This window comes from Piliocolobus tephrosceles, chromosome X (assembly GCF_002776525.5).
Source record: "Piliocolobus tephrosceles isolate RC106 chromosome X, ASM277652v3, whole genome shotgun sequence".
Classification (NCBI taxonomy): Eukaryota; Metazoa; Chordata; class Mammalia; order Primates; family Cercopithecidae; genus Piliocolobus; species Piliocolobus tephrosceles.
In genome coordinates, this window is record NC_045455.1 from 85,883,182 (window position 1) to 85,892,599 (window position 9,418).

The 9,418-nt window shown below is 49.9% G+C and overlaps 1 long non-coding RNA gene across 1 annotated transcript; it reads left to right on the plus strand.

Annotated features, from left to right (window-relative positions):
* The first annotated feature begins 5,112 nt into the window (after positions 1–5,112).
* LOC111540396 lies at positions 5,113–7,351 on the plus strand. The gene is made up of 2 exons (XR_002730975.1): positions 5,113–6,600; positions 6,686–7,351. It is a non-coding gene; the product is annotated as an uncharacterized LOC111540396 (long non-coding RNA).
* Positions 7,352–9,418: the final 2,067 nt, after the last annotated feature.

The window sequence follows — 9,418 nt, forward strand, 5'->3', positions numbered from 1 at the left end:
TAGCCTTCCTAGATGCCCTTCTGGAGATGCCTCAGGAAGGAAAACATGTAAACGTCCTGACGTGTGCCTGAGCTGGCGATGCCAGGGCATGGCACAGAGTCACTGGGGAGGTGGCCTCCAGCCTCAACCTTAGCCTGGAGTTGCTGGAATTGGCCCTTAGGTGTTGCCAGACCTGACATTGAAAGAAGAGCACAGGCAAGGCTGGGAGGATCTGAGAGAAGTTTCCACGTTGAAGAGGTTACAAGAAAGAGGAAGCTCCCATGGTTTCTGCCCACAGGGAGAGACACTCATAGTTAATGAGCATCTGTTATGTGCCGAGCACCGTTCTAGGATCTTCTCTGTATGATCTCCCTGAATCCTTGCAATACCACACAATAGAAAATAGCTTCATTTTGCAGGTGTCTGTACTTAGAGAAGTTAAATATTTTTCTCTATATCACAGAGCTGGTAGGTGTGTGGTGGAGCCAGAATTGGAACCCAGGTCTGTCTGACTCGGAAAGACCAGGGCTTCGTCTAGCATCTCCTGCTAGGCCTGGGGATTCCAGGAAATGGCCCATTTTTTAAGCATCTTCCCTTGACTCTTCTACCTCTATCAGGAAGTGTCTTTGCCCTGTTTTCCTGGTAGAGTTCCTTTCTGATGAGGTGGACTGGCAGTGGGAAGATTGCGATTAGTGATCGTGGGCCCGTGTCCCTCTCTGGCAACCTAGGTACAGTCAACATAGGTTTCTTGGGGCTGTGCCTAATACAACTGTGGCAGAAGATATTTGAGGGCAGGCTAGCCTGTGCGGCTGATACAGTTTGGATGTTTTCCCCTCCAAATCTCATGTGAAAATGTGATCCCCAGTGTTGGAGGTGGGCCCTGGTGGGAGGTGTTTGGGTCATGGGGTGGATTCCTCATGAAAGGCTTGGTGCTGTCCTTGGTAATGAGTGAGTTCTTGTTCTGTTAGTTCACATGACAGCTGGTTGTTGAAAGGAGCCTGGCACCTCCCCACCTCTCTCTCTTGTCCCCCTCTCACCATGTGACGTGCCTGTTCCCTCTTCACCTTCCGTCATGATTGTAAGCTTCCTGAGGCCTCACCAGAAGCTGAGCAGATGCCAGTGCCAGGCATGTACACAGCCTGCAGAACCATGAGCCAAATAAACTTCTTTTCTTTCTAAATTACCCAGCCTCAATATTCCTTTATAGCAATGCAAAACAGACTCACACAGGGGCTTTCTCAGATCACGTCACATAAGCAGCCGTCCCTTGCGGCACACTGCTAGGCGTGTTGGAATTTGTCAGGTTTAAGCCCTGGCAACAGTGGGAAACTAATTAGGGATAATTATACTCTCTACAGTCCTTACCTTGGGCTACAATGTAAAGACCACCAATGCACATAAGAACTGATTCTATTTGTTGCTTAGCTAGAATGGAGGAGCAGTGAGCTGTTTTAAGAGGAATGTGTCTCTCCTTGTGCCGGCCCTTCCTTCAAGTTTAATTGAGATGTTTCGAGTTGTGGGTGCTTTTGAAGATGGTATCAGTGAACTTTGCTCATTGATGGCTGGCCACAGTGTTTTAGTTCTTCCACAAAACTCCTCCTTTTGGTTTATTTGCCAACAGACTTCAGCTTCTTGAGCAAAGTTACTGATGAGGGTTTTTCCCAAGAAGCCGAAGTCTGTTGGCAAACAAACCGAAAGGAGGAGGGGTTTTTTGGTTGTTTATTTGTTTTTGTTTTTGTTTTTTGACAGACTCTTGCTCTGTCGCCCAGGCTGGAGTGCAGTGGTGCAATCTCAGCTCACTGCAATCTCTACCTCCCGGGTTCAAGTGATTCTCCTGCCTTAGCCTCCCAAGTAGCTGGGATTACAGACACACACCACCAAGCCTGGCTAATTTGTTTGCATTTTTAGTAGAGATGGGGTTTCGCCATGTTGGCCAGGCTGGTCTCGAACTGACCTCAGCAGGTCTGCCCCACCTCAGCCTCCCAAAGTGCTGGGATTATAGGTGTGAGCCCCCGCACCCAGATGGAGCTTTAATACAGTACAAAATTGCACTCCTCTTCACTGAAGGGGGTTCAGGCACTGTGTCATCCTATGTGTATCCTGTCCTCTGGTCTTTCTAAGCCGTGGAAAAGTAGTCTCTCTGTTCTTTGAGCCCCATCCAACTTCAAAATGCAATAGAAATTTCAATGAGGTCATACCTTCGTGTGTGCAGAGCCCTATCGTAGGTTCGGTGATGGGACAGGTGGAAGGTGCTGTCTCTAATGGTGACAAATGACAGGCTGTCCACATTCTGAGCACTTGATGCTTTCGAAATGTCCTTGTTTCATTTACTTTTTTTTTTTTTTTTTTTTTGAGACAGAGTCTCATTGTCTCACCTAGTCTGTAGTGCAATGGTGTGATCTCAGCTCACTGCAACCTCCACCTCCCAGATTCAAACGATTCTCCCTGCTTCAGCCTCCTGAGTAGCTGGGATTACAGGCACCAGCCACCACACCCAGCTAATTTTTGTAATTTTAGTAGAGATGGGGTTTTGCCACTTTGTCCAGGTTGGTCTCAAACTCCCGACCTCAGGTGATCCACCCACCTCCGCCTCCCAAAGTGCTGGGGTTACAGGCGTGAGCCACCACTCCCAGCCTCATTGACGTCAATGAAGAAGCCATTATTATCCCCATTTTACAGATAAGAAAGCTGATTGGGCTTAGTGGCTCATGCCTGTAATCCCAACAGTTTGGGAGGCCGAGGCCAATGGGTCACCTGAGGTCAGGAGTTCAAGACCAGCCTGATCAATATGGCAAAACCCCGTCTCTACTAAAAATACAAAAATTAGCCAGGCGTGGTGGCATGTGCCTGTAGTCCCAGCTACTCGGGAGGCTGAGACAGGAAAATTTCTTGAACCGGGAGAATTGCTTGAATCTGGGAGGCGGAGGTTGCAGTGAGCTGAGATTGCGCCACTGGACTCCAGCCTAGGTGACAGAGGGAGACTCCGTCTCAAAAAAATAATAATAATAAATAAAAACTGAGAGTCAGAGAGCCTGAGTTACACGGTTGTTAGTGAAAGAGCCAGGATTTGAAGCCAGGCCTGGCCCCAAAGCTCATGCTCTTTCCACAGCCTTTGAACTCAGGCAACTGTGTGGCCTTCAGTGCTGATGGGGGTGGGGGTTGGGGAGGATGGCTGGTGGCCAGCTATTGCACAGCCATTGCTCATGCCAATCTGAGGACTTTATCTGTAGTTCTTTAAACATTATCACTGTATTGGGAGCTATAGTTTTATTTTCTTCTCAACTGATGGAGCAGCTATCCATCTAGCCCCAAGTCAGTAAACCCAGTCAGGTATGTTTTAGGGTCTGACAGACACAGGACAACTGCACTTTGCTGTACCAGGTGGCACTTTGGTTCATTTTACTCCAATGAGATGGGAATTAGAGGACATAAAAGACCAGCCAGTAGGTTTCATGTTCCTTTTTATTTTTTTCCAACTGCATGCAATATCAAATACTATCCGGGTCATACCTGCATGGCGGGATTCTTCAATGAGCCAGGCAGTCCTGGGCCCCAGAGCTGGTGCTGATCCCATAGAGATGAGGGTGCGCACACATCGGATTTACTGGTGCATCTCAGCCCAGTCTTTGCAAGGACAGTTCCAGCCTGTTCTAGCAAGAGAGAGAGAGAGAGAGAGTGTGTGTGTGTGTGTGTGTGTGTGTGTGACCTTTTCCCCAGGGAAGAATTGTAGGTCCCTAGTAACAAGTCATCATAACTTTATTTTATCTTAATCAGCCACAGCGATGAGTTTCTCTCCAATTCACTGATAGAGACATTGTCAAAAGAGCAAATATAAATGATTCCTTTTTTTTTTTTTTTTTTTTTGAGACGAAGTCTCATTCTGTTGCCCAGACTGAAGCACAGTGGCCTGATCTTGGCTCACTGCAACCTCCGCCTCCCAGGTTCAAGCGATTCTCCTGCCTCAGCCTCCGAAGTAGCTGGGATTACAGGCACCTGCTACCACACCCGGCTAATTTTTGTATTTTTAGTAGAGACAGGGTTTCACCATGTTGGCCAGGCTGGTCTGGAACTCCTGACCTCAGGTGATCCGCCCACCTCAGCCTCCCAAAGTGCTGGGATTACAGGCATGAGCCACCACGCCTGGCAATATAAATGATTCCTAAAGGGAGAATCAGGGATCTTCAAGCAGGGATTTGCTGATGTAGTATTTCTTCTCCCTTGATACAGACATCACTCCTCCCTTGCAAAGAGCCCATATTTCTGGGCTCGTTGATCTCATTGGCTCCCCAAGAGAAGGATGAATCATTATGTGGTGGTGTTAGGGTGACTCTAACCACATCGGGGATTCCCCTGAAGTGCTTCCCACAGGATGTGAAGATCTTAGGCTTTCTGGTTTTCTCATGTTACAAAAGAAGAAACAGAGACCCTCGAGGTGGCAGGATGAGTCGGCGTCACAGGGTGAGCAGGAGAGCCAGGACATGCCCCTGGCAGGGCACTGAGCTCCTCTGGTGGACCGGCTGCCTTTGACCTTCCTGCAGGAAAATGTCAACAGCCCTGTTTGCTCCATGTCCTCTGGGGAAGTTTGTGAGAAAAGTCCGTGCAGCTCTACACAAAAACACAGAGCAGTGCTCTTTAAAAGAAGTGTTGTTCTAAAATAAAGATCTTCTAGGAAACCACATCTTCCAAAGACAGAGCGTAGGGTGGTAGGAAGAGCGCTGGATGGAGGTCAGACTGTTTTGTCCTGTTTTCACCATGAATCATTTACAAGACCTTGGGAAAGTCATTTGACCTCTGGGGACTTTGGCTTATAAAATGAAGCAGTTGAACTTGATAGGTGGTTTTCCAATTTATCTGATGGTGGAGCAACTTCTGAAATTCCACGATGGTGGAAAACCTTTCTTAGGAACCCAGTATATAAAACAGATAAAACAGGAGCTGCACTTGTTGAAGATCAGGTGAACACAGGGCCAGGAGTCCACTCACTCTGGGCACCTTCCCAAACCCCAGACTTCCCAGGGACCCACAGGGCTCCACACAGTGCCGGAGTCACTGCGGGCCTCCCTCACACGCTGCCATATTTCTTACCAGGAGATGGCTCTCTTACTTCATTTCCAAACTGTACTACTTGGAGGAGAAGTTATTGATCAAACTAGTTTGTGGACTTGCGGAGGCAGAATGCCTTCTGAACTCAGCTGGAGGAAACCACCAGCCAATGTGCCCTCGTTGACCTTGCCCTGTGGTTTATAACAATAGGCCACCAGCATCCATGACTGGAGACCCTCCTCCCATTCTGCCATTGTGCCTTCTGAAGAATGCACTCCGAGACTAGCATGGAAGACATGGATCTTTGCTATCTTTGCTACCCCCAACATCCCAATGAGACCTTCCTTAAATCAGTGCAGCATAGCACTAAGGTCTGAATATTCGTGCCCCTACCCCAATTCATATGCAAAATCCTAACCCCCCAGGTGATGGTATCAGCAGATGGGGCCTTTTGAGAGGTGATCAGGTCATGAGGACAGAGCCCTCATGAATGGACTCGTACCCTTAGAAAAGACATGGCAGAGAGCCAGCCAGTGCCTACCACCATGTGAGGACACGTGGAAAGTGCCATCTATGAGGAAGAGGCCGTCACCAGGCACTGCTAGTGGCTTGATCTTGGACTTCCCAGCCTCCGGAACTGTGAGAAAAAAATGTTTGTTGTTTATAAGCCACCTCATTTATGGTATTTTTGTTATGGCAGCCCAAATGAAGAAGACATACAGGAAAACAGAATAATTTTTAAAATACCTAAATAAGCATTAAAGTAAAATAGGAATGGTCACTTCCAAGATGGTTGGCTACAGTGTTCTTCTCCAACTAACCCTCCCCTTGAGAACAACTAGAAAAACTGCATAAAATATTTTGGAAACTGCTGAGGGTATCAGAGAGCTACCAGGGCAGTGAGGATTTGAGGAACCAAAATCAAGAGGAGAAGGGGATCGCAGAGGCGTGCCGGACATTCAGGTCCACTTTCCCCGCTGAGGCATTTGCCAGTTCAGAGTGTCTGTGGAGGGGCTGAGAAGCTAAGGAGAACTTTGGGCAGTCTCACAGGGCTGGGGAAACCCACCTCAGTGTTCAGGCCCTGCTGTGCAGGAGAGGGCCGGGCAAGCACTCCAGACTTTCAGGTGGGGCAGCGGAGGGGATACCCCCAGGCAAAATGCTGAACCGGAAATGGACCCATCTTCACAAAGACTGAAAGCAGCTTTGAATCAGCTCATCCAGTCTGGCCTAAGGCAATCTGCCCCTGGCCTAAGTGCCTGCCAAAAGCAAAAGTAAATCCTCTGCAGGCAGGTGGATAACATCATCTAGAACCTCAGATTATATCAATGATGTTATATTTAGAATATCTGGTATTCAAAACAGACAGATAGGTGTGAGACCCACTTTGGGAACTGGCCGTGGGGTCTGGTTCAGTGTACGATTTCTCATGAGGAGGGCAGCTGTTTGCAGAGGGAGCCGTGTGCTGGTGCTAACAGCGTTAGCTGCGGTGCAGAGGGTGGTGTGAGCTGTGCAGACACTCTCTCATCTTCTCCGAACAACAGCTCGGGTGTCGCTATTGTGATTTTTCCCATTTCACAGGTGAGAACACAGGCTGGGGGGTTTGACTTGTGTCTGACTGAATAGCCTGCTTCTCCGCAGGGGCTCTTATTTGGGAATGTTGTAGGGTGACCGGCTCAAGGAAGATACTCACACTGCGACTTAGCTTCAGGGCCTGGCTTAAGGCTTGTTAAAGGAAACACTCATTTACCGGACCTCATCTGCAGACAGCTCCTGGGTTTAAGCGGCACAGAGCACCACACCCGCAGGGTGGCATGCCACACCACTCCACTGGAGCTCCCGTGTCAACTTGCAGACGGCTGCTAATGCTGAGCCACGGTTGCCAGAACGTGGGACTGAATTCCTTGGCTCCTGGGAGGCCGGCATGGAAGGTGAAGCAGATGCCTTCAGACCTCTGGGACCATGGACTGGGGCCCTTGCGGTGGGTTTCTCAGGCACACCCCCAAGGGAGTCCAGACAGAAACCTGGAGCCCCGAGAAAGCTCTCTTGGGAAGTCACTGGGAGCTGCAGGATGTTCTTAGCAAGCATCTCATTCAGAGGGTTTTGAAATGGGCTCCTCAGGCCCTGGAAGTTCTTTGGAGCAAGGCGGGGTGGGGCAGGGGAAAGGGGACAGGAGGGCTCGGCCCTGCCCAGCCCCGGATCAGCAGTATGTTTCACCCTGATCTGCTTTTTACACTGATGTTACACATAAGATTTCATTGTTTAAAATGTTTAATTTTTTTTTTTTTTTAATTTTAAAAAGTCCAATCCTTAAAAAAAAAAAAAAAAAAAAGTTGCAAGATCGCCTTTCTAATCTAAGCTGCTTGTTGGAGAGATGGCTATCTCAGGCCCAGTGAGGGTAACTGATGTCTCCACACACGGAAACAATGGCAGAGCCGTGAGCGTGGTTTTCCCGACGACTTCTGCTCTGAGTCAGGCCTGTAAAGACGGTAGTAAAATATGCACTGTGTGTGTATTGTGGTGAGCGGTGTGTATTGATGCTGAGCCTAGAAGACACACCAGATTGTCCTCTACCCCAAATAGAAAGTGGTCACAGCCAGGCTCCAGGGGGCAGGTGCGGGCCAGCTAGTTATGACTGCGTTTTAACAGCAGCGCAGGGTTAAGGTCAGGAAGTTCTCTTCCTCCGAAACGGCTGGCCCCACAGCACAATGCCTGCAGGTCTGATCCCGAATGCCTAGGTCCAAAGTAAGCGGCGCCTTCCTTCTGGCCAGGGCCCGCCTGGTCCTCAGCCTCCTTCTTCACTCTTCCTTCCCTGAACCCCTTCCCAGCGTGCGGTGGGGGCACATGTCACCGACGGAGCCTCTTCTAGTTCTTTTTTATTTTTTGAGATGGAGTTTCGCTTTTGTCACCCAGGCTTGATTGCAATGGTGCGATCTCAGCTCTCTGCAACCTCCACCTCCTGGGTTGAAGCGATTCTCCTGCTTCAGCCTCCCAAGTAGCTAGGATTACAAGCATGCACCACCATGCCCGGCTAATTTTGTATTTTTAGTAGAGACGAGGTTTCTCCATGTTGGTCAGGCTGGTCTCAAACTCCCGACCTCAGGTGACCTGCCCGCCTCAGCCTTCCAAAGTGCTGGGATTACAGGTGTGAGTCACCGCACCCAGCAAGCCTCTTTTAGTTCTTATTTCCCCTTCCAGATCCCTCCTCAGAACTCACTGGTGACTCTCAACAAAATACCCCTAATTTAACTTTGGGAGTAATGAAATCAAACTGGGTAAAATACCTATGCATTTTAGGGAGAAGAGAGAGCATTTCAGTGTCCCCGCCATCTTCTGCAAATTGGGGCCTGCTTAGGCGGCCAGAGCAAGCATCTCAAGAAGAAATGTCTCAGCTTATAAATCCCAAAAACATTCTTCTCCCCCTGACTTTTGTCCCTTTAAAGACACTTGCTAGAAATTGCCAGATACTTTAAGTACTTAGGGCTGACTGCTTTTCCTTTTCCCAGCCGCCACCCCTTCTGAGGGCAGCCCCATGTCTTCTCTTCATTTCCATCCCAGAACCCCAGCCTGCCACCCGGGCACCATCTTGGATGCTCCAGTCTCCTCACTCCCCACTTCCAACGTATCGCCTGCTCATAAGTCCTTCTTGAGTCCCTTCCCTCTCCTCCACCCTCCTACCAGGACTTTAGCTCAGGGGCACCCTCTTTCGCCAGCACACACCCCTCCCCAGATTGACTGGCAGGTGCCCCCTCCATGGGGTAGAGGCAGATCGCCAAGCTCTCATTTAGGCCATGGGCTGGCCTCCTAGCACCTCTGCATTGATGCCCATCCGTTCTGCCCATCACAAGAATACTGACTTCCCCTGCTGTGTGCTGGCATCATGCTTTGCCAGCATACACGATGACAGAGGACACAGACTTTGACATGACTCCCCAGGTCATATAGACCCACTGGGGAGACCAGCAGCAGCCAGGGGGAAACACACCTGTCTACCTGTGGCTGTGCTCCATCCTCTAGATCAGGAGACCAGGGTATCCTTGAGGAGGAGGGAGGCTCAGAGGGGTGAAGGGGAGAATTCAGCCAGGTGGCCAGGGAAGGGGAGATGCCAAAGGGCTGGAGCTGCGCATGTGCGCTGCCTGCAGAGGGAGGCTGGGTGAGTGGAGCACAGTGGGTGGGGGCGAAGTGGGGAGCTTGGTGAGGGCTGACACTGGCGAGGACCTGCAGGAGCTGGTGTACGATCTGGAACAATCCAGCGTGAGGCCCAGGGTATGGACTTGGGGTCAGACTGCCTGGGTCCAAATCCGGGCTCTGCCCCTCACTAGTCTGTGATTGGGTCAGAGCCTTCGCCTCTCTGGACCTCCGTTTCCTCACTGTAAAGTGGGATGGTGTGATAATAGAC